This window comes from Heterocephalus glaber, unplaced genomic scaffold (assembly GCF_053883595.1).
Source record: "Heterocephalus glaber isolate CG9 unplaced genomic scaffold, H.glaber_assembly_v1.0 deba00001497, whole genome shotgun sequence".
In the NCBI taxonomy this organism is placed as follows: domain Eukaryota; kingdom Metazoa; phylum Chordata; class Mammalia; order Rodentia; family Bathyergidae; genus Heterocephalus; species Heterocephalus glaber.
This window is the reverse complement of record NW_028258320.1, coordinates 70,816,354-70,841,666: the sequence shown is the minus strand read 5'-3', so window position 1 is coordinate 70,841,666 and position 25,313 is coordinate 70,816,354.

Sequence of the window (25,313 nt, the reverse complement as noted above, 5' to 3'; positions counted from 1 at the left end):
GCAGGAGCGATGAGATGTCAGCTCTGAGACTAGATGATGAAATGCTGGGACTTTCCATCTCCCGTTCTTACCTCCTCACTTACCCATGTTGTGAGCCAGGGGCTCCTGTGGCCGCACGCTGAAGAAGGGCTCTTACTGAGAGCCAGTGGAAAACCAAGGTCCTCCGTTCAGCAGCCTGCAAAAGAATGAGTCCTGCCAACGATTATGAGAGTGATTTTAGGAGCGGCTCCTTTTCCAGTCGTGCTTGAGTGACTGTTGCCCTGACAAACACTTTCATTGCTGCCTCGTGGGAAATCCTGAACCACGGGACCCGGCTGAGGGGTGCCGGGATCGCTGGTCTGCAGACAATGTGAGATAACACATAGTGTTGTGCTAGACACAAAGTTTGGGGCTAGACTTATTATAAAGCAATGGGTAACTAAGACAAGGACATTACGAAAAATGCCACTTTCAAGTTTCTTGGATAAAAGTTTTTAGGACATAAATTGTTCTTTTAAAAAAATCCTATAAGCTTTTATCACCATCACCCACCTTGTGCATTCAGACTAAGTCTGAGGCACTCATGGCCTTAGGGAAGTGTTGTCACCAGCTAAAAAGGCATCATATCTTTCACTTTTGAATCTCCAGAGAAGGAAGAAGAGCCAAGAGACAGTTTTGTCTTGCCTTGAAGAGGGAATGATTTGGGGGTTCGATAAATTTCATGACCCAGAGGGGAGAAGTTAGACTCTGGTGTGACTCTGAAAAGCATCCTTGTGTTCAGCTGCCCCTCTCGTGGAGTTTCAGTGATAGATCCCCCAGACATATTTGTAAATTTGGAACAGAGGGGACTTCTTCCTCCCATTCCCATGGGGGTCCCAGGACAGCTTTCTGGTCCCAGATCATCGCTGTACTAGGTGGCTAAATGGACAGTGGTAACCAAGGTAATGAGTCCGCGGAGGCAGAGAAGGTTCAGACGGCCCCAGTGAATTTTCTTTCAGAGAAGAGAACCATAGTGAACAATGTCCACCTTTGTCAGAGGCTTTCTGAATGGTAGCAGGGACAGACGCTGTTGATCAGAGACCCACAGGAATGAGAATACACAGCAGCTGATGATGAGAACACACGATGGCCAAGGATTAGGCGCATCTCCTCCACATCCCCAGAACTGGGAGGCAACCCCACAGACGACAGGCTAGGAACATGCGGAGGCTGATGAGTTTACCTACATTTACTAAGATGAACTTTTTTCTGTCAGGTTAACTGAGGAGCTCAAGACAGAAATCAAACTGAACTTTGTAAAATTAAAGATGGACTGTGTCAGGCACTACAGTCCATGTACAGTACACGGGCATCCTGTCGGTTAGCTACGATGGAGCTGTTCAAGCAGTCATCACGATTGCTGAAATCAGCAGTGTGGCAGGCGCAGGAGCTGGGCAGGGAGTTGGAGAGGCCAGAAGTCAATTGCTTCCTCTTCATGTTCCAAAGATTAATCTTTGGAAAACTCGACTCCGTCTGAGTTTATCAGCAGCTTCGTGTTGGTGCAGCCACTGGAAATTCCCAAGAAGTCGTCCCCGTGAGGGCATGCTACATTATTTTCCATTTGGAATTTTGTGTTCTCCCTTAGAATTTGCCAGTATATCAAGAAGACCCTGCATTCGAGGGCTAGATGGAAGTCCTTTATTCAACAGGGTTCTGACTGCAGCATTCATGAGGGTGAGCATGTGAACCACGTATAAGACACCAATAAAAACATTACAACATGGAACCCCAGTGCTTTGAAATTGCACAACTTTGGCTTTTAATGACTTTGTAGAAGACTCTTAAGTTTTCCTTTTCCTAAGATAGGGATAAATATAATCCATCAGGTGGACTAACACAAGAAAGATTAGTGGTTTAAAGACAGAGGATCTGGAACCGGACTGTCTGTGAGTTGATGCTCAGTTTACCACACTTGTTTCTTTGGACAAATGACTCAACTTCTCTCCAATATTAACATCTACTTCACAGGATTGTGTTGGGGTTTGGAGATGTATGAACACATCAAATCCTTGTTCCCTAACCAAGGTTGACTCTAATTTCTAAGTAGACCAAGGAGTCAGGCAGATGGAAATGAATACACCACCTTCTGAGCTGCATGGGCTAGGTTGGAAGAAGTGGGTTGGGTTCAAGGCCACCCAGCAATAGTGGGCTGCCAAATAGTGGAACCCAGATAGAGACAGATTTACCCTGTCAGACGAGGGCAAGGCTCAGATCCACAGCACATCTCCATTTAGTGTCCCCAGATGGAGCAGAACCTGGCTCACTTAATCTTATAGGGTGGGAGGACAGAGCTACCTGGGGACTTTCTGAATGGGGGCAGATCTCAGAGGGGGAGATGAAGAAGGAGCCACACTATCCTTCTCATGAAAGTCTGGTCAATGAAGTCATTCTTCTGCTCTTGGAGGGTATAAGAAGAGGATGAAGGCCAGGAGTGGTACTTGGTACTTAGAGCTTTCCCCCAAAACACGGGGAGAAAACAAGTGTCCCTTTAATAGGTCATGGCATTAAATCAAATACTGCCTGGTTTTGCCATGGTGCCAGGTGCATGGAAGGAATGCTCAAATCTTAGCTCCCTGCCTGAACAGTAATGCTCCAGAATTTTTATAAAACAGTTCCAAATACCACTTCTTGTAAATAAATGAAGATCTTCAAATATTGCTAGGAACACTCAATTTGTTTTTCTTGCCCTGCTTCATCATCTACAAGAAAAGGAAAACACATTTTCCCAGGAACCAGACTCCCAGCGTGCTTGAGGACAACTTGCAGCATGTCAAGCAGATATTGACTTTTGGGCCAGCGCTAGCACAACGCGATCGATGCACACAGCTTCCTTCCCGGGCTCTTTCCTTGCAGAGGCAAAGAGCCAGCTTCGCTCTTAGCCACGGGGCTTCGGAGGGCACCAAGTCAGAGTGTTCTGTGCTGCACAGCAATGTCAGCATGGCGTGTGCAGTGCTGAGAGCTGTGTTGCAGAGCAGAGAGCAGCCCCTCGGGTCGAGGGGGCCACAGCTTCTCCTCCCGCCGGGACTTTGCAAACAGCTCTCCAGGGCTGCTTCTGCGGTCTTGCTCGTCGCTTCATCTGCATTCCATCTCTGCTTATTTTCAAGGCTGGAGAAATAGCAGGGAAGGGTGTGTGTGTGTGTGTACACATGCTTGTGGACTTGTGTGTTCACCTGTGTCTGGCTGGCCGGCCGGCCCTTGTTCTAATCTAGCAAGTCCAAGTAAGAGCAGCCTGAGCTCAGGGGACAGATTATCAACAGTCAAACTTGACCGCTCTCCGCCCTTCGGACCTCACACACGTGGCTCATCTATAAGATGGGACAAGCACACCTGTCTCCATAGTGTTTATGATGTTTATAAAGCAGTCACCATTTAGGAGATAATAACAGTCAATAAAGTTTAGGTCTTCCTGGTACACTGTTAATACTGTCATTTCAGAATAAATTCAAGATCTTCTATAGGAAATACATACCACAAATCATGTATTTGAACTAAAATCACCAGTAAAAGAGAAATGGGAATCAGAAAAGAAGACACGTGGACTAAGGCTGTGCAAATTGGAGCAGAAAGGATGGGCTGAGGTGAGTGGCAGAGGAGGAAATAAAGGAACAGAGTTTTAAAAATCAGAGTATAAGAACATATATAGTTGTTATAATAAGCTATCAATTTGCTTCTGAGTTTTCTGGCAGCCAAATTAAAAAAGGAACCATCTTAGATCATGAGGTACAAATTTCACTAAAAATGTAGAGTTTAGATCTAGATCACTTTATTTCCTAAAACATTAGATTGTAAAGTTATCAACATAGGGATTCTGGATCAATCAGTATTTCTTTTGACACGTGTGTGTGTATGTGTCTGTGTGTATGTGTGTGTTTGGAGAGGTGCACAATAAATGTTTGCACAATTAAATTCCACAAATGATCCAGGTATTACATATTATTCTAAAAGTCAGTGCATTCTTTATGTTGATCAATTACATACTTCACATTTAAAGGTCACTAGTTCCTATGTCTGGTGGCCTATTTTACTCCTGATCTTAAAAAGTTGCTTCTTGACTCTAATGAAACTTCCTAGATGAGCTCATTCCTTCTGCTCCCACTTAGGGTGAGCAGAGATCACCCAAGATGGTTCCTCATGTTGTGCTGGTCCTGTCTGCTCAGCCCCAAGTTAGTTCTGTGATGACTGCCTGTCCTGGCCTCATGGACCTTGCATCTACTTCCTAGGGGCAGCTTTTGGGTCCTCTCAAGTCAGCACTGGAGTTTGGCTTCCCTGTCCCTGCCCCTGTCCTTCTCAAGCTTCCTCCTTTGGGGCTCAGATTAAAGTGATCTTGTTGCCCCTGAGGTCAGTCTCAGGATCAGAACTTTGATAAAGAATCACGGTGGAACCCAAACTTGCATTGGGGTGCCATCGCTCTGAATCACCCAGGGATCTAGACAAGTGGGGAATAAGATGATGATGTTAGAAATGCATATAGGTCCTGGGAATAATTCTAGGAGCAGAGGGGTTTATATGCTTTCTCAAAATGGCTTTGTGTGCTTACTCTTTGAGCTCATAGCTACAGTAAGCCCACAGGTACCAGTTATCTGCAATTCCCAACTTGCAAGTGTCCCACAGTTCAGACAGTGACCCGTGCTTGCTTCAGCTGGGTTGAATGGATTTAGCATCAGAAGCTGATGTGCTCTAAAATCTACCACCATGACTGTGCTGAAGGCCATGTTTTCCATTGGCTGCTCAAAGTCAGCGACACACAGCAGGAACACTAAGACTGCATGTTGCTGTGGATTGTGGGCTCCTTTGCTGGGCCAAATTCTCTTTAGACTGTGCACCAACATAAGATGCTATCACCCAAAACTTTTGCTAGGCCACCTCCTTGTGGCCTAGACTTCCTCATAGCATGGTAGGTAAGTTCACCAAACAAGCACCCTGACAGAGAACCAGACAGGAACAGTACCCCTGTTATGACCCAGCCTTGGAAGGCACTCCCACCATATTCTACTCATCAGAAGGGTGTCACAAGGTTAGCCCATATTTGAGAGGGAGGATTATTAGATTCCATTTTTCCATTGGGAACCTGTCAGAGAATGTGTGGACATGTTTTAACTCATCCTGGCAGGTTGTGTTTGCTCTTTGCAAGGAGTCTTATGGAGGAGATGGGCTTCTTGAGGTTCTATACTCACAAGCTGACATACTTTTATAAGGGGTGTGGAGGTGCAATTAACTCTGAATAGCTTCATGGCAGTCACGGATTGTCTTGTTACTAGCTTGCTTTTTACCTACATGCTTATTAGGTTTGTTTCCTGGTACCCAAAACAACAACCACATGATTAGTGGGTGGAAGTTGCAGGACTTGAACATTTGTCTTTTCACAGTCCCTGGGATCTTTTCCCATAGTGATAGGATTAATCCCATCATTCCATCTGTGCTTCTTCCATCATTTCACATTCCAGAAAACCCGACAGATGAGGAAAACATGGGGCCAGATCCCTCCCTGCTCTGGCCCCCAGGCTGATAGCATCAAGTGCCACTGAGCTTTCCTTGCTGTCCAAGTTTAGAGTTTCTTACCTCCAACCATGAATGTATGTATTTTAAAAACTCACAGCAGGTCCTTTGTTACTGACTGTTTTCATTTTGCCTTTCCTCTCCCCAGGTCACCCATGAAGTTGTTTTTCAAAAAAGCAAGTTAAGAAAGTGAAATTAAATCACTGACATCTGCCACTTAGTCTTACTCCATACTCTGGTTTCTTGGATTCTTCTGGGCAGAATTTAAGATGTAGTCACAACCAACTTTTGCTTTCTCTCCTTTTTTGGAGGACTGGGGTGGAGGGCAGTAGTGACAGGAAATGTAGACAACTCAGTGGTTCTGCTAAAAGCTGCACTTCCCACATGTGGTGATAACCAGTCTAATTTTTCAGTTGATGAAATAAAAAGAAGAGAATGATGAAGGTGAAATATACTGATGATATAAAGTCTCTATTATTTTATAAAAGTAAGGAAAAACTTCTGGGACAAAATTGTTTATTTATTAATAAAATTAAATTGAATTAGCAGTTATGCTTTACACCTTCCTTTCCTAAAAGACAACATCTTGACAAACCAAGGGTGAAATAACCTTTAATTGCACAACTCGGGGCACTTGAATTCCATTTTGTGGTATTGCTGTTGTTAGACCACCAAAGGTCAACTCTTGTAACATTTGCAGATGTCATCCAGGGTAAAAGAGGAGAACTTTGTTATTATTATTTTTTTACAGCAGTGATTCCAGTATGTTAAATGCCAAGCAGTAGCCAACTGCAACAAACATGCTAATAGCAAGTCTCCCAAAAAATCTCATAATTAGTATTTTAGAACCTTATACTATTTTCAGCTTTTTTCACTAAGATGTCCATTGTCTGTGACACACATATTTTTTTCACCATTAGGGTGTCTATATGCACATGTGGTTGCATCTGTACAAAGAATGTCCCTAAATCAACAGGAAATGATTCACCAGATTGTAGGGGCTGGCAAGTCCAACACTGACAGGGGACCTGGGCCGGCTGGAAACCCAGGAAGAAGTTGCTGTTCAAACCCAAAGGCCTGTATCCAAGCACTACTCTTTGCTTAGGAAAGGTGAATTTGTGGGGGGGTTTTGTTTGTTTTTGTTGGGGGGGGGCATTTACGTTGGCTCACATTTCAGAAGTTTCAGTCCTTGCACGGTTGGTGGCATGGAGCAAGGACCTGGGCAGAAGAGAGCCGATCCTGTCATGGTACCTGGAAAGTAAGGAGGGAAGGGAGCCCAGGAGGGAGACACACTTCCAGGTCATGCCCCCAATGACCCACCTTTTCCACCCCGGCCCCACCTCCTAACATCACAGTTAGCTATAGTGCTCCCATGGTTCAATTACACTTCAAAAGCCCCACTATGAATGCTTGAGGCTTTGCGGGAAATGTCTAGATATAAACCAAAACATTCTGCCCCTGGCTGCCAAAAGATACATTTAGTCCATCTCAATAGACACTAAAGTTGAACAGTTCCACCATCGTAAAAAGTCCAGTCTCCTCTGAGACTTTAGGCAAATTCTTGGTCGTGAGCCCCAGTAAAAACAAATAAGAAAGTTAAACACTGCTAGCAAACAATGGCATAGGATAAACATTCCTATTCTAAAAGGAAGAAATGGGGAGATAGAAAGAAATGGGACTAAAGCAAGATCAAAACCCACCAGGGAAAACATTAAATCCTGTAGCTCTGCGTCCAGCACCCACAGCAAGTTATGGTGAGATTCCAACTCCAAATGGCTTAGGCAGCCCTGCTCCTGCAATATGACCAGTTGTAGCTATCATGACTTCTCTTTTAGGGTGGCTTTGCTCATTGCCTGCTGATTTCCTTGGCAGACATTTTGTGTTCCTGACATCTCCACCTTCCCTGGGTCTCCACTGCATTTTTGACTTCGCCCTCACAGCTTCATGAACTGCCTTCTCAGGGTCATGCTTCTTGGCCTTCCAGGCTTTCTTCTAGTGTCTTGGTGGACACCTCCTTGACTCCACAATTCTTGCATTCTCTATGCCCATATAACCAGCATTATGTGAAGATGCCAGTGCTACCAGCTCAAGCAACAGCTGAGCCTGCCTTGGAACATAGCTGCTCTGACTCCCTAGATGGTTGAGAACTGTGAACAGAATCTTGGGGAAGAAATTACTTAGGTGGCCTTTCTCCAGCCTAATGCTCTTTTCTCAAAGCAAAGCCATTTACTTTTGCAACTTTGAGCCTGTGAAGGATAGGACTTTGCTGGTTTCTATGATGCCCTCAAGTTATCTTTCTTATTGTTCTTATCCAAAGTACTTGGTTACTTTTTAAGACTAATCCTTTTTTTTTTTTTTTCTTCGGTACTGGGGATAGAACTTGGGTCCTTGTGGTTGCACAGCAGGTGGTGAAACCACTGAGCTAAATCCCCGAGAGACTAATCTTTTAATCAACCAAGCTCTCTTCTGCTCCAGCTTTGTATATAGTTCCTTTATGGTGAAACTGAGAACTTTTAAAATGGACTTGTTCCCAATTTTCAGTATAAGCCTGGATAAAACCCCCTAAAAGTACTCTTGCCACAGCCTCAACATTGGGCTTCCTTGAAATTTCCTCCACCATTAGCCCACTGCTTTTAATCTGAGTCTCCCACAAAGTCTCCCAAAGATTTCTGAACTCCATGGTCACAGCAACACAGCAGCATTTGTACTTCTCTAATACCAAAATCTATCTTAATCACTTTTCATTTTGCTGGGACATAATACCTGACACTCACAACTTTAAAGAAGAGAGGGTTATTTTGGCCCATGTTTCACAAGTTTCAGTCCTAGCATGGTTGGCAGCATGGTGGAATAGCCTGAGCAGAGGAAAGCTGCTCATGTTATGGTGACTGGGAAAGAGAGTGAAAGCTCAATTTGTGTTCTATTAAGGCCCTTAACTGATGTATGAGACCCATGTACATTCTGAAGGATAATCTGTCTTACTTAAAGTCCATCCACTTGAGTACAGTGGCATCTAGATTCACGAACTTAATTCTTTCCACAGTTCTGGTTGCAAACCAAAGTGGATGAGAGCCAAACCAAATTCAATGGTTAGGTTCAATGTTGACCTTATGGGGAAATTTGATTTGGTTCTCATCCAACTTGGTTTGCAACCAGAATCGTGGAAAAAATTAAGTTTGTGAGCAGAGGTATCACTGTATTCATCTCATTTCAAAAACACCTTCAGAGAAATATTTAGAATAACATTTCACAAATATCTGAGTACCATGGCCCAGGCAAGTTGATAGATCAATTGAATCCTCTCAACCATTAGTGCTATGTGTGTGTCTCATCATTCCTCTTCCCATGGGAGGTGTTGAATGTAGCTATTTTGTCCAGGTTTTGTGTGTGTATGTTGTGTGAAAGAGAGGGAGGGGTTAATGATTTGTCTTTTGGTGCACAGGTCGACCAAGCAACAGGAAACATGTATAAATCTCATATAGAGAATGAAGTCCTTGGTGTCAAGTTTGATACCATGATTGAATACATTTTTGGAGTGTTTTGGGGAAGGGAATGCTTATAATTTTCTGATAGGAGGAAAGTAAATATTTGTGATGAAGAGGAAAAACTGGTGGTGACTGAGGAGTGCATGATGGCACCCAACTGTGTTTACTCTCTCTCCCACTCTCCCACTCTCTCTAGATCATACATATCTGTCTCTTTGATTTTGGTCTTGACCTTTACTTTGACCAATGAATGTAAACAAAAGAGGCAGCATGCCAGTTCTGAGCAGAGACCTTGAAAGGCATTACCTGGTTCACTTGTTCTCCTAAGCATTTGTTCTCTGCTGTGAGGACTGGAGGCTTTTTCAGCCTGAGTCTCTGAATGAGTTGACAAGTTGTAGATCCCAACTACTCACAGCAAAGCCCAGCTGAGCTCAGCAGAATCACACTAATCGCAGTCCTCACTGATCCTGAGCAAGGAATAAGGGGCTGGGGATTAACTCAGTGGTTCCACTGCCTGCCTTGCAAGCGCAAGGTCCTGAGTTTGATCCCCAGTACCAAAAAAAAAAAAGGAATAAGTATTGCTGGTTATTAATATTTTGGGGATGTTTGTTACTGCATTAAAAGTAGACACATACAATGTGTCTTGCTAATTTGGATAATCCAAATCAGGTGAATAAAGGCTTCCTTTCCAAATAGGAAAGTTTTAAGTTTGAATTATGCAGATATTAGCCCAATTCCTCACTATATTTTTAATTTAAAATTTAATTTAAAATTTGTATTAGCACGTGTTTGCAGTACATAATGATTACATTTGTCATAGGTCTTCAATGTATTTTGTCCTGAAAGACATTTGAAAGACTTTAAAAGGCTTCACATACTCTTACTATTACTGGATTATAGGCACCATTGTGAACTCTGGGAAACCAGCATGGATGGCCAAGGCTTTTGGTGTTGAAGGAATAGAGGCAGGCCATGACTCTGGCTGTGGAAGACTTCTCAAGTGGCATCTCCTTCTTCCTCTTTCAGTTTGCATTTGAGCTGAATGAAAAGAAAAAGAATCTGGGGTTTCTCTTAAGGTGCCAACAAATTCCAAAAGGCATCTTCAATTGAAAATAAAACTGGAGAAAGCAAAATCATTGTTAATTTTTTTGTTTTTTGGAAATGATAGGAAATCTTAAATCCCATTCATTGCTTCCTATTCTTTCCTCCAGTTCTTTGCTTAGCTACTGGGGAGCTAAACTAGTCATTTTTGGTGCTTACTCTTAAGCCCAATTCCTTCCTAATTGGGTTTAAGTTTCCAGCTCTGTGGAAGGATATAAAATTATTTTTGCCATTATAACTTGAAGTGAATCTTTAAAATGAGAACATTCATTCTGAGTAATAAAAGACTCAAAGTTAGTAAAGGCAAGCGGTGACCTTGCACAAACAATCACGATGCTGTATCTTATACAACTGATCTGGATATTTTAAGAGTGAGGCAGACCCATGAGTGTTCACGCAAAAGGTTAGATAACTAGGTTAAGGGGAAAAAAAGCGTCCTTCTCATCAGTGTGACTCATCCACCCCCCTGAGACGGTCAAAATGACTCAGGCTTTCAAGTAAGTGACAATGCTTATAGAAAAAATATGACCTACTGGTTTTCATCAGGACTTCTCAGTTGGCCGGTTGTTATGCTTTTGATTCTCCTGCATCCCTGAGGAATTTGGGGGTATTTTGAGCCTTTTCACAGAATGATCCAAAGGGCCCTGCTGACAGTTCACAAGAAACCCTCTGACTGTCTAGATTTCAACCTTAACACTCACAAAGGCTGGAGTAGAAAGAGCTGAAGGAAATTTCTGATTAAAATACTAGGTGAAATCAAGCCCCAAGGCCAAGGCCTGCTTGGAACAGCATCCATCCATATCCAGAACCAGTGGTCAGCTTCAAGCACATGGCCAGATTTCCAAGCCCTGTCCCTCTGCTCCATCTGTCTGGAAACAGAGCCATTGGTCAGCAGGAAGAGACCACCAGGGGGCTGGGATTTTGTGTCAGGTTTGCCCAGTCCGGGGTGGGGGGGGTGTCACTTCAGGCTGATTTCTATCTGGTTCTTGTTCTTCAGTCACCGAATGGGGACGATCTAGTGGCCTCCTTTGTTGGGTTACAGTCAGGATCTGTAAGATAATGTGCGTGGAGACTTTGGAATGCTACCAAGCACAAAGGCACCCAGCATTTCAGCTATTATGTTCTGAGGAGAGACCTGCTGTCTGGCATGCTGGTGGCTTCCAGGAGTTTTCTGTGCTGACATAAGCATGCTCAGAGGGTTTATGGATAGAAGAAAACAGAACTGGGATCAGGTTTGGTAGACATGCATATGGCCACTGCATGCTCCCTAAAAGCGGCTGTTTGGACGTGCACTCAACGTGACATGCTCCGTGCCTCCAGCTCTGTTTTCTCATGCCCACCATAGGTTCCTCTTCCTCTCTGCCTTGAATATGACTGATCCACCCTATCTCTTTCTCCCTGTTTGGCCATATCCTATACCTGTCTTACCTGAGGACAAATCTCAGCTCCCTCATTCACTGGCCAGGTATAATGGAAGTTTAGCCCAAATTTAACAGGATCTTGTTTTCTTACACTTAAAGCTAGTTAGGCACATTCAAAAGGAACAGATTTTTGAAGCCAAAGACCCCAAAAGGTAAAACTTTGAAGATGAGTTTTCTTCAAGGGGCAATGAGGAGATAAATTAAGCACATCACCCGAAATACATCTTCATAAAAATGCTCTTTTGCTCATGCTTCACCTCCTCTTTGCTTTGCTGGCCACTCTGGAACTCAAGTCAGTTCTTCCTCCTCTTACTACTTACTGCCTCTCACCCTACCCTATTATGCAAAGTGCTTTAATTCCCCTGTGGCTGCTCTTATTTGCAGATCTACCTACTATTTAGGTAAAGAAACACCAATGAAGTTCCTCTTGGTGTGGAGGTGGGCTGAGATTTGAGGGTGTCCGGAGAAGGTCATGTGATTTGGTGAGTCACACACAACCTTGCTCGTCTCCCATATCCTCCCTGGGGTGGAGGGACTTGGTGGCACTGTGAGCTCTTATCCCACTCTCAGGTCCTAGCAGAGATAATGGAGCCCAGGCTGAGGGTCTGACGTAGGCTGAGCAGTAAGCCTTGCTGTTCCAGGACCACAGCTTACACCCTCCCCATTTCCCGTGTCCATGTAGGACCCTGCTGTTCTGTACACCAGCTACAGCGAGGGCTCCGAGGACCAGCGGAAGGGCCCTTGTTCCCCTTTGTCAGTCAGCACAAAACCCCACAATGATCACACTCCACACTCGGTGATCTTTTCCAACTGGATATGGCTTCAAATTCTCAAAGAATTTCCCTAGATATAATTTCTTTGATCCTCCAAGCACCCCATGAGGTAGTCCCATCTTTCAGTCACTCAATAAACACTTGCTGAAAGCTCTGTTGAGGGTGCTCAGGGTGTTCTTAGGACTTGGGGCTTTCAGTGTGAAAACCAGGACAGTCCTAGGCACACTGGTAGGGGTTGGTCATCCTTCTGCCATCCTGGGCACAGGACTCCCAAATACAAATAGGACAGAAGCGGTGCCAGCACACACGGCGCTTACACACTGATGATTTTCATGTGTTTGCTGTTTGCTGAATGTTGAACTGATGTGTTGCAATATGAAGTCCAGAAAATGTCAAGTACTGATGTCTGTTCATTCTTTCCCTTCCCTTCTCCTTCCCTCTTTCTACGTTTCTTTCTTTCTTTTTTTGGTAGTACTGGAGATTGGACCCAGGGCCTTCATACTGAGCTACATCCCCAACCCTTTTTTAAAATTTTTAAGACAGGTTCTTGCTAACTCATTGAGTTGCTCAGATTGGGTTTGAACTTGTGGTTCTCCTGCCTCAGCCTCCCAAAGTCTGAGGCCCCCATTTAGGTTTTTAATTCATTCATTAGGCCCAGAGATAGTCCCTGGTTAGCAAAAGACAAGGTTGCATCAGGCATTGTCCTGACTTCTAAAGAGCTCATAGTCTAGTACTACTGGGAGTAGGGAGAGGCTAGGAAAACAATCACCAGCTAGGGCTTCCAGGCCTGTGCCTTTAGGGTACTCACCCCTACTGCTCTTTGCCTCCTCTTTTGTTCTTCTGCGCCTCAGCATCTTCCTGTTACTCTTCTTCCTCTACCAATGTCCTAATACTCTCCATCTTCTCATCTCCTCCATCTATTTATGTACACCATCCACTAAAATTGAGATCAAGAAAGTAAGTTGATTGAATGCTGATTATGCACATTCATTGCGAAACATTCAGACCTCAGATATCACAGAAAGTTCCTTTGGGAGAGAGAATGCTCTGACCGAGAGGTAAATTTCTTCCTAGTGGTCGGGCCTGTCACTGAATTGCATTTCTGGGGTAAGCAGGTGATCTTGGGGTGAGTTTGGGCAGCAAGAGCCAGATTCCATTGTGTCATAAGGTTTCTCTAAAATCCAGTCACTTTTCCTATACATTTTAGAACAACCAGGACCCTGCTAATTGAATAGTGTCCCATTTGGGACCAGATCACGCATTTCCAGGAAGGACAAAATAATCCAATCAGTGTTGAAATGTCATCCCAAGCTGCAGATATGCCTTTGGTATGAGCTGCAGCATTTTCTTTGGCTGTTGTCTATAGTGCAGTTAACTCTAAAAGCTACCACTGACGTTTGGCGAGGATGCTCACCTGCTCCAAGAAGCACAACTCTGTTTATGGAGTCTTTCTGGCTGTTTTTCTGTGGCACAGTTGGCTAAGAGTTTTGAGAACGTGGAGTGACTTCTCCAAAACTAGAGGAAAACCTCACAGAAACAATGATCTTTGTCATCCTTTACTGAGGGTGTAGTTGTCATCCTGTAAAAACCTGTGTCCAGTTCTTTTGCCTCCTTTATTCACTCATTTCTCCATGAACATCTATGCAGTGCCTCCTACGTTACAGGCATTTTTCTGGGCATTGGTAAGATGGTAGCAAACAGGAAGCTCCAAGAAGGTGAAATCTGAGTTGAGATCCAAGTGATATAAAGGAGCCAGACATGCAAAGATGTGGGTCCAGAATGTTCCACTCAGAGAGAACAAGTGCAGGGGCTTTAAGGAGGGAAAGAGCTTGGTTTGTTTGATGAGCAAATGGAAGGAGTGTGGCTGGAGGCCACAGCAGCAGGTGATGATGAGGGGAAGGGAGGTGGGCAGGAGCCAGATGACATTGAGTCTGTAATTTCATTCTGAAGTGCCATAAAGAGGACACTGGAAGGTCTCTAAGTAGAAGAATGAAGGGCCCAATGTGGTTTTTAAAGGATCATTCGGCTTGTCTTGGAAATTAGGTTATAGGGAAGCAAGAGTAGACCAATCAAGAAAAAAACCCCTGCAAAATTCTAGGTTAGAAAATGACAATGGTTTGAACCAGGATGGTGGCAGTGAAATGAAGGAAAAGTAGACAGATTCCAAGTACATTTGGGGAGCATAATCCTCTTGCTGATGGATTAGACACTGGGTAAAAGATGGGGGTAAAAGAAGAATCAGGCTTTTGGCTTGAGCAAAAGGGTGGGTGAAGTTGCCGTTGGCAAAAGAACACAGCCCAGCTCGCAGATCTTGTGCCTGGCTCATGTGACTCAGGTGCAGCTGCCCTTCTTCAGTCAACTGCCAGGGACACCTGATCTTTTGGTCTTATGTACCATCAGCCTGGGAATAAATTTTCAGCAAACTATAAAAAGTCAATCAAGACCTAGAAATTATTTCCTTTCAAGGACTAAAGGAAGAACAGAAAGTCTCGACTTCATATAGAATAAGCAGCAAGGAATTCTCCAGGATGTTGCTTTTGAAGATCTGTTTCATTTTTATAATCATTGACAATAAAAGCAATAATGATAACCAGTCTCTAGTGCTTGTTTGATAAGTTAAGTGCTTCGCATGTATTATTTCATTTAGTCTTCATATAACCCAGGATGTAGCATGAGTGCTTTACTTTACTCTTAAATGAAGAAACCAAAGCCTACAGAGATAAAGTAACTGCTCAAGGTCACACATAAAGGAAATAGCAAAGCCTGAATTTAAACTCAAATCCCCTGATCGCTGTCCAGTCCTCCTAAGCACTGGGGTCCCTAGTTCCTTTCCAGGCATTGGCTGGGATGCCACGCCCTCTTCAGGGTGGGCCCAGGTGTGTCAGCACACAGTTGGGTGGAACACTGCTCACGTGCAGCCTGATGTACCTCCACCATGGTGACAGTCTGCAGTGATGACAATGCTGAGACCTCCATGGATGTAACATGTTGTGAGTGCTACAGGGGCCAGGAAAAATCAGCATGGCCTATGCTGCTGGGAGGTCTTTTGTTGAAAGTGGGTTGGTACTCCCACCCCAGGAGAGAATTTGGAAATGTGTGGAGGCATTTTTTTTCAACACAGTGATTGGGGTGCGGAGGGAGAGGGAGCAGGAATGCTAAAGACTCTGTCAGGCATTGATGAACTGTCCCACCCCAAATGCCAAGAGCACCAATGAGACCCTGGAGCACTAGAAGTCTTTAAACTTTTGCCTCTAAGTGGGAAGTATTCTTTTTGTAAGAAGCCAGAACATCTTGATGTTAGTTGACTGTGCTAATGGGGGCCCGATTGAGGTTTCAGATTAAGATCTACCTTTGCCTTCAGAGAGCTTATAAAAACATGCGAAGCTGGCTTTGTCTGTTGGGACTGAGGTGTTTTCTCTCCTTTCCTACACTATGTTTTTAAATTTTAATTTTTTGGCCAGTAAGATGAGTTCTTAACTGGGAAGCTACAGCTGGCGTGGCTGCCATTACAATCCACTTGAGAGCCCTTAATGAAGAATATCTGATTATGGAAGGAAACTAGAATCTGTTTGTTTTCTGTTCATTTAATTTGATGTTTTAATGATGCTACAAGTTATTTAAAATATTCTATTTCAATATACCCTTCATTGTACTTGTACCCCGAGGCAGGCTGGCAAAGGGTGGTGACATGTTTAAAAGTCTGCTTTCAAATAATACGTTTCCATTGGAAATCAAAAACTGAAAAGTTTTATATCAGGAATGCTTTAGAATCTTTAAAAAAAATCCAACTAAATTAAATTCTAGGGCTAAGCATAAGAGGGCTTTCCCCTCCCCTCAAATTATAGTATTTTGCTTTATTTTAAATATAAAAGCCTAACTAGAAACAGAATAATGTTGTGGGTGAGGTAAATGAAGACACCGGACTTTAGTTCCAGTTGTTAGGAAGTAGAAAATTAATAAGCAGTATTTTTGAAGGCAGGAAACAACTAGATTTGTTCTCTTTCTTCTCTCCACTTTTATTTAAATCTATGCTTACCTCTTTCTACACTGTCTCCCCAGTCCGACTTGCAAGCTCTGTAATCACAAAAACATTATCTGTTCATGCTCTCAGTACCCATAGAGACCCTGGCACAAAATAGTTGCTTAATAGTTGTTATTTCAGTGTGATAGGGAGAATAATTGTTCCCTAAGATGTCTAAGACCTTATCCCTGGAAGCTGTGAACACATTATGCTATATGACAAAAGGGAATTAAGGTTCTGGATGCAGTTAAATGTGCTAATCAACTGACCTCAATATAAGTAGGTTTTTTGGATTATGAGTTGAGCTGGATAAAATCCTACCAATCTAAAAGTAGGAGAGCAAGGCGGAAGTTAGATGGGATGTGACAAGGACTCCACTGACTTTTCCTGGCTTTGGAAATAGGAAAAAAGGAGGGTCCAAGGCCAAAGAATGCAGGCAGACTTTAGAAGCTGGGAAAGGCCAAAAGATGAATTCTCCCTTAGAGCTTCCAGAAAAAAACATATTTCTGCCTCATTTAGATATTTGCCTGAGACCAGGTCCAATTTCTAGTATACAGAATTGCGATATAATAAAATTGTGTAGTTTTAGGCCACTAAATTTGTGATAAATTGTGACAGCAACAATAGAAAATGAATAAACACGGTGAATAAACCCAAGCCCTGCCTATAATTGACCGGGGTCACAAGCGCTTATTGGAGGATCAAGTTATTTATTCCCAGGATCTATGGCAGGCACTGTGCACAGCAGCACTCTTTCCCACCCCAGGACCTTTGTTCCTATCATTCCTCTACAGCAAGGTCTGCATCTACCTCCTTGCTTAACTGTCTCTCGGGACTAGGGAAAGTGTTTTCTTAAGTCCTCCCAGCTCCTGAAACAACTTGATCTTAGAAATATATAGATATATTTTACCAGTTATGAAATTATGATATATAAAAATGTATGCAAATGTTTTTACCCTTTCACTGTAAAGTGTAGTATGGATATAGGAAACTGTATAGAATATGCAGTTTCCCAAATTATTATAAGATGCACAACACTGACATCACTACTCAGATCAGGAACAAAACTTTTCAGTAGAGTTTCCCACTATGTGGATTTTGCTAATTGCATCCCCTTGGTGTGATCTCACATGTTCCTCTGTCCTTTGTGTCTCCTATAAATATTCTACAGTTGTCTCTAAAGGTTTCATTGTGTCAAACTTTGACTTTCGTTTTTATTTTTTGGCAAGACTATTTAATAGGATGTGGGGGTTGTCTTCCAACCAGAGACATAGAACATCTAATTGTTCTCTTTGTAACTGCCATTTTTGATGCTGAACTTCTAGAGTCATACAATCATTGTAAAGGGTGCAGAGCAGTGATGTTCTAGTTTATTTCCTCCTATTATTTATTAGCTAGAATACTTCTAAAAAGAAAACTGTTACCTTGACTTCTATTTAATTGCCCAATGGCATAGATTATAATAGGAAGTCAGAATAAATGCTTGATTCTTTCCTTTTAGTCATCATGATTCAAATTAATGATTGGGCTTCCTAACGTCTTGTAATGAATTCCTTGGTGTTTTCCTCCCCTCTAACATGTACTCAAACCCTTGTGAGGGCAGGCCTTGGATTTCTTTCAATCACCACTGAGCCTTGGGTCAGATATAGGTGACATAGTAGACCCTTGTTAGGTGGTTACTGAATGAAAGGAAGGGTGAATGAGAGAACTTCTCTTTTCTTTCCTGTCTCTTTCATTTTCCTGCCTCTTCAATTTTTCTATATCTTCTTCTAGCTCCATGTAGCTACACCATGGGTTAAAGCAATTTGGATCAAAAAGCACAAAATTAGTGAGGAAATACTCCCAGACCCATCAAAAGTGGCTGTTTCACAGTGGCTCTGACACAAAAACACTAATTTAGAGCATTTAATGTAGATACTTCATAAAAGACCCAAATAGGTGTTCAAACACATTTACTTAATTTTTTGCTTGTCTTCTAAGTAATGACACCTTAGGGGGCTTCCTAATGAGATTCCCTGAGAGGATAGATATAGCATTAGTGTGGCTAATAATTAGTTAATCACATTGAGCCTGCCTTTTGAATGGTTCAGAGTGATGCCACATCAAACATGCAACTTGGCCTTGAAAATATTTCTGTGAAGGCCCAACCTTGGAGATTTGGGGAGGCATGATGATTATCATTCTCTACTGAAAGTGGGCAAGGAAGGTTACTACTGTAGGACACCTACTAGTGTCTCATGTAATATATATTAGGGCTAGACATTTGTCCCTCTGCTAGATCTGTTTCTAAGTAACTGATGATGGAGTTTCTGCTGGAATGAGCCTTAGAGATTATTTAATGGGACCAAATGTATCAATTAGGCATCATCACAATAATGCTGGATGACAAAGTACCATGAAGCTTCAGTGGAACAAAATAACAAGTATCTATTGCTTTCCTACTTGGGTCATCTGCACTGCTGATCTTGGGTGAACTCATTCATGTATCTAGGGGTAGGCTGGATGTTGGCTGACCAAGGCTGATGAAGATGGGGTGACTCAGTTTTGTTCCTTGTATGTCTCTTCCCGCAGGATGCTGGGCAAGAGGGCAAGTGGAAATACCAACCTCCTGAAGCCTCAGCTTAGAATCTTCATATTGTCATTTCTGCTGCATTCTATTGGCCAAAAGCAAAGTGGAAGAGCAGCCCCACTTCAGGCAGTGGGAAAGAAGGGACTCAGCTTCCTTAGTGAGGGGAATTATAAACTGACCTGACAGAGGATATGGATTTGGGAGGAGCCAAAAACTTAGGGACCTTAGTGCAATTGATTGAACACCATGCTATCTCATTTTACAGAGGCTAAAACTAAGTTTCACAGGATGCCTTCCAACTTGTCCAGGGTCACTCGGCAGACTGAGGACAAGAGATTGACTCTCACCTCCCACTCCAGGGGCCTTTCCGTCATTCTCACAGGCTCCAATTAAAGGTAAAGGATGCTTTGGCATTCACAACTCAGTCAGAAATAGCCTTAGCGTGCATCATAGCACTGTGTGGCAGAGTGAGAGCTCATTAACAGCTGAGTATGGATGTTAGTGGAAGGATTGCTTCTCACACTTACTGAAAGATTTGCTTCTGGATAATGGAATTCCAGGCAGGAGGAGGCTTACTTGCCCTTCCTTGGCATCCTAGAAGCCACACCATGGAAAGACCCCCATCTCTCCTGACAAGAGACTTCTTTGATTTGTGATACCTAGTCCCTCCTTGTTTTGCTCTGAATGGAATACCATCTTGTTGTCTCTGGAATGACATCTCTTATCACTCAACAGGTGCTTTCGGCAAAAGTGAGTTTTTGCACTAGAGTTTCTCTCTGACTCGAGGGGAAATAACACAGTCATTTGGGGGTCTGTTTAGTCTCAAAGGGAAACAACTTACTAATTAGGGTAAGAGACTTTACAGAAATATGTTTTCGATTCCACTGATGGTCAGTTACAAGCGATAACACTGTTAAATGTAGTGCCTAATAAATCTGGAAAAACTACCCAATAAATGTAAGTAATAACAATGATTAACAATAAATTAAATACAGAGAACCAGGAATGTACCACATTATTTTTAACTAGTTTGGGCCATCGGGTTCTGATTATTCCGTTTGTCCTGTACACCTGGAATTTATTAGAGTGTAATACAAACTAAACGGTCCCTCAGAGAGGCCACTGAAAGGGCTTAGTATAAAACAATATACAAGTTTAATAGTGGTAACTGACCTTTCTTTCTTTTGCGAAAACATATCTTTGTAACTTGAGCCCCAAGGAAATGTAATGCTTTTTACCTAATCCTGACTGTTAATTTTCCTTTTATTTAATTTAGAAGGTTTCATTTGTTTCAAGAGATAGGAAGACACAATTTATATTCAATAATTCTTCCTGCTCTGGAAAGAGATCCAAAATGGCTAAATATTGCTTTCCTTCTGGCGTGTCCGTTACAAGAAGAGAGAAAAACAGACGGGTATTGCACTCGCTATTAATGGCAGCTGGTTAAAACCCACATTTTAAAAATAGCCAAATGAAATGGGTACATGTGTTTATAATCAAGGTACATTTGACTAATTTTCCTTAAACCCTTAAATATTACTCATTCTCAAATACCAGAAAATTGGGCTTTTTCTCGGTTGGGACAGGAAGGCAATGCAAACTCTCCAATGAGGCTTCTCTCTAATTTCCCTCATTGTTTACCTTTGCCGGGCCATAGAACAGGACTACCATGTTTCAATTATGGAATTTTCTAATTTTGGAAGATCTTTGTGAGTAGATGTCGCTCCCACTGTGACATTGTTCTGATAGGTTTTCAATGTTTTCTAGAAGGGTATTTTCAGTGCCTCTCTACCTGGGCTTTCTCACTTCCCCCATCCCATCCCATAATCCCTGAACTGAATGCATTTTCCAAAAAGGGATTCTTAACTAGGTAGGGTCAACGCTTGTAAACGTCTGAAATCTGAGGTGCCCCCAGCAAAGTGAGGTCTGGCAAATAGTCCATAAATCCCTGCCTTAAAATAATTAAATGGAATGGTCACCAGGGAGGGTAAGAAAGGCATTTCCCTAAGGGTCAGCAGAGCTGGAGACTGTTTTTTCAGTTTGCTCATCAATATGGTTGGCCTCAGAGCTTGCGTACCCTTTTGTTGGAGCCCCAACACCTCTTTACTGGCTGTCAGCCTACATTTCATAATCAAAGCCATTTTTCTTCCAAAGCTTGTCTTTATCTCAAAAGACTGAGTGAATTTGACTTACATTTAGATGCAGAATCCTGCTCCAGAGGGCAGGGGTGGTTTGATTTTCCAGTCGGGAGGCTTAAGTCAAAGCAAAGGTGGATTAACTTCTGTCCTCTAGAGAAACTGGACTCAATGGTCACGGGGAGCTTTGTATCCTGGAGGTGACTCAGTGTGGCTCTCCCTTGGCAATGTGGCGGGGGGATACAAGGAGGAAATGCGCTCTCTAGACACTGGGAATCCACCCTGGGAGAATGTGGTTAGTTGTCCCGGAAGGGACCTGAGAAGTGAAGGTAGCTTTTCTCTCTCCTAATCTGCTTGATAAACGACAGCGACCATTCTCTGAGGCTGTCTCGGGTGCCAAGCACCGCGCTAGACGTGCACACACATTTTTACATTTAACCTTCATGGCGACCCTATTGGACACGCACCGTTAACCCCTCCACTCGGCATCCCGCATGCTCCTAACGCTGTTTTGGAACCAGGAGAGGACAGACAGTTGTGAGGACCATGGAGATGCGTCAGAGTTGGCTGACGGCCCAGCTGCTGTCCTTCAATCCAACAATGACCAAGCGTAGGAACTAGCGCAGGCCAGGCCCATCACTGAATAATCTGTCTTCCAACAGGCAACCTTGGTTCAAGGAGTCACCGTCAGTGTGGCCAAGGCTTTCTTGGACTGCGTCACTATCAGAGCCTCTGCTCTTCCTCCCTTCTCTCCTTTAGAGTCAGAGGGAGCACTACAGTCTGAAGGCATCTTGGCCCTTCTAGCTCTCTCCTTCTCTCTCCACAGGCATTTCCCCAACAAATCTCACACTCCAGTGGTGTCTCAGGGGTCTCCTTCTCAGAGGATCCAAAACAACACCAGTCAACATAGCAACAACTACCCCATGGGCAGCAGTGGACTCTGGCCTTGGTTGTGACCTCTTCTATGTCCCATGACAGCCTTGCCAGGCCGCCTGAGAGCCTACAGCAGAAGGAGTGACTTGTTTTCCAAGCTGACCTCTCTGTCGGGAGGTGTCACCCTGAAATTTTTGGCCTTCCTGGTATCTATGGTCATTTGGGCCACTTTTCCCCTCCTCTGCTCCTGGGACCAACTTCTGGCCTGGTTCCTACCATTAGCCTTTCTCCTGCTGGGCCCAGTTGCTTCCCATGGCTTATGTTGGAGGGGATCATAGCTCGGCCTTGGCTGTGTGTTTCTTAAGATCTATGGTGTTCTGCTCTGGATGAGAATCCTCCTTCATCCTCTGAAGTGTGGCTGTAATCTCTCCCTTCCTTCGCAGATTTGGGGAAGGCCACAGTTCTGAGGGCAGTACTGAGAACCTCATGGTGTAAGTTTGAACCCCAGCTCTATGATTTTACTGCTGTATGATCTTCACAAACCTTTTAACTTCTCTGATATTCAGTTTCTTTATATGTAAAATAAGGAGAGCTATTGCTAGTGGTGAGAACTATTATGTTATTTAACCAGCACTTCTAAGAACTAAAGACAAGAGTCCAGCCCACTGTTTCTCCTAGAATTATAGCTCAATTCCCTTCCTGAAAAGAAAAATCAGAGGGATTGCTTACGAAATGGAATATCAATAAGGATCTCCATATTTAGGATCAAAATTTCTCCTGTGAGGTTTGTAGTTTAAGAAGGTAACTATTCTGTTGTTTTAAAAATATTTTAATATACACTAATTGGTTTCATTTATACTACTAGTTTATCTTAGTTTGCTGAAAAGAAGGTTTTGTGTTATCTGTTTATTTCTTTTTTGTAGGAATCTTTTTGATGTATGTCTTATACTCTGAGTAACTACTTTGAAGATAATGATATACAGAGTATTAACAATTGTTACTCTCTTATTGTTATGAAATTTTGTTTCATTTTTTTCATTTAAAAAACGTTAAAAAACAAACCCTATGGGAACCTTGGCAGTTTGAATGTAGCCTTCAATTTTTGTTGCTCTGCAGCTCTCCCAACTAGAAACATTTTTGTGTGCACTGAGGACTAAACCCAGGGCCTTTGCACTGAACTATGTCTCCAGTCCTTTTTCGCTTTTTGTTTTAAGACAGTCTCATTAAGTCGCTAAATTGCCTCGGCTGGGCTCAACCTTGTGATCCTTCTACTTCAGCCTCTCAGAGAGCTGGGATTACAAGTGTGTGCCACCAAGCCTGAATAGAAACATTTTGTGTGTGTGTGGTCCTCCAATGAAAATAAAAATGGTGCTCCTGCTCCCTGCTCTTACTTGCTTTTGGAGATGAAAGCCATTTGTTTGTTTTATTTTTTTACACAGAAGAATGTTTGTTAAAGAGTGTCACTTTCACTCACCAGACTTTGGGGGAATTTGTTCTTTTCGAAACTTGCTGCTCCCAGGCAGAGGGGGTGTCCCCTGGCTGATAAGTTATAGAATGTTCCTGAGGCTTGGCTGCTGCCTCCTGTTTCTCAGGCGCACCGGGCTTTCATGTTGTAACATTATGTCATGTACCTTGCAGCCAATAAACTAATCACAGAGAAATGATTCGGCAAAGACTATGCCATCAGGGATGGGTGTCTAATGCTGGGTGACACTGGATGAGAAGCAGGTTCTTGGCTGTACCCGAGCCATCCAGCTGCTCTTTCATCACACGTCCAGAAAGCCAGTCCAGCACTTCCCCAGCTCATCTGCGCATTCTTGATCCTGCCTCTCACATTTTATTTCTAATTCCCCTGATAGCCTCAGCAACAGTTCCCGGCAGAGATTGATTGCAGGGCATGACCCAAATTTGTAACTGGCCACAAAACGCTGTAAAACAAAGTTCACCGAATACCTTCCAGCTGATGCTAAGTGATTTTTGAAAATGATCTGGTTATGTTTTCCTTCTTTATTTTTTTTTCTCCACATAAACTGTCTGAAAGAAGGACTTTCACCAAGCGCTGATTTTTGTAACATCATCTGTAAAGTATGACAAAATGAGCTGTGTGGACCTGCTGGTGGCCAAGCCAGCTCCAGAGCTAGTTGGATTTTTTTGTTGTTGTTTTGCTGGGACACGAGTGTTAATAGAAATCAAGGTTAGAGACACAGGGTCTTGGCAAGGGAGGCTGGAGACCTGGGTTCCAGAAACTCTTGAAAAATTTCTTAGTCTCTCTCATGGGTACTTTCTTCATTTTGCAGAATGCAGAAGAGTATTTGTCAAGCTATGCCTTTGCAGAGCCCAGAACTCTGCGAACGGAGTAGGAGAGGGGCTTTTCCAATCTGCAGAATATACTGGAGTGATCAGAGGGAAGCTTCTACACTTTAAACTTTTGCCTACACACTTGTCTTACACCTTTGACACCTGCTACTGGCTAAATGTGAACAAAACATCACAAATGCTAAAGAAAAAAATCAGAAGTGTGGCCTTGAAAGGAGTTACTTTGCTCTGGTGTCCTGAGTGCATGAAATTTAGTCATATTTTTGTAAGTGAAATAATTCCTTCTTCATACCATGGAAGGAAAGAGCTCAGGAAGCATTTGCTGTAGGGCTCAGCATGCCTTGGCCTGCTGGCCGCCTGTGGCTTGCTCCTTCCCGGGGCCCGGTGCCATGTGAGAGTGAGGAGCTGCCCAGCTAGGAGCTCGTCCTAGGAAGGGGGTCATGGTGGCTGTGAGTGAGGCCTGTGAGCCGGGCCGAAGAGGGTGGGATCTCCTGGTTAGAGGGCCTTTTCACCCCACTGTGTCCCCAGGTGAAAGGGATCTGTGAGGCCAATGGAGGGAAAGGTGTCAGGTAACAATGCTCCTAGCAGCCACAGGAGACTGGCCATCGTGTCCTCAATGTCACTCTTGACATCAGCAGTTGGTACAGACCCCCTGGGGCATTGGCACAGAGAGCTTCAGTCAGTCACAATCATAGGATTGAAAGTATCACAGTCATACTGCGGCTGTCACAGCATCAGAGGCAGTGCTGACTCCACAGGGCTGCAGGTCAGGAAGTGAGCTGGTGCTCCCAGGCCGGGCCTGGGCAGGGCAGAGCAGAGCAGAGCAGAGCCATCATTCCGTGCTGGAGGCAAGAGGGAGCCCCTGAGACATTTCTGAAGGAATGTGGCCAGGACGACCCTGGATTTCAGGATGACCCTGGATTCCAGAATGGATGGCGGTTTCGAGGGAAGATGGAGGCAGAGGGACCAACTGGGAGGCTGTTCACAGTAGTCCACCTCACAGAGTCAGACTGAAGGCCTGAGGAAGACTGAAGTGAAGAGCAGTCATAGCAAAACTGCACAGTTATTAAGGAATCTTGCAAACTAACTACTAAAACCCAAACCA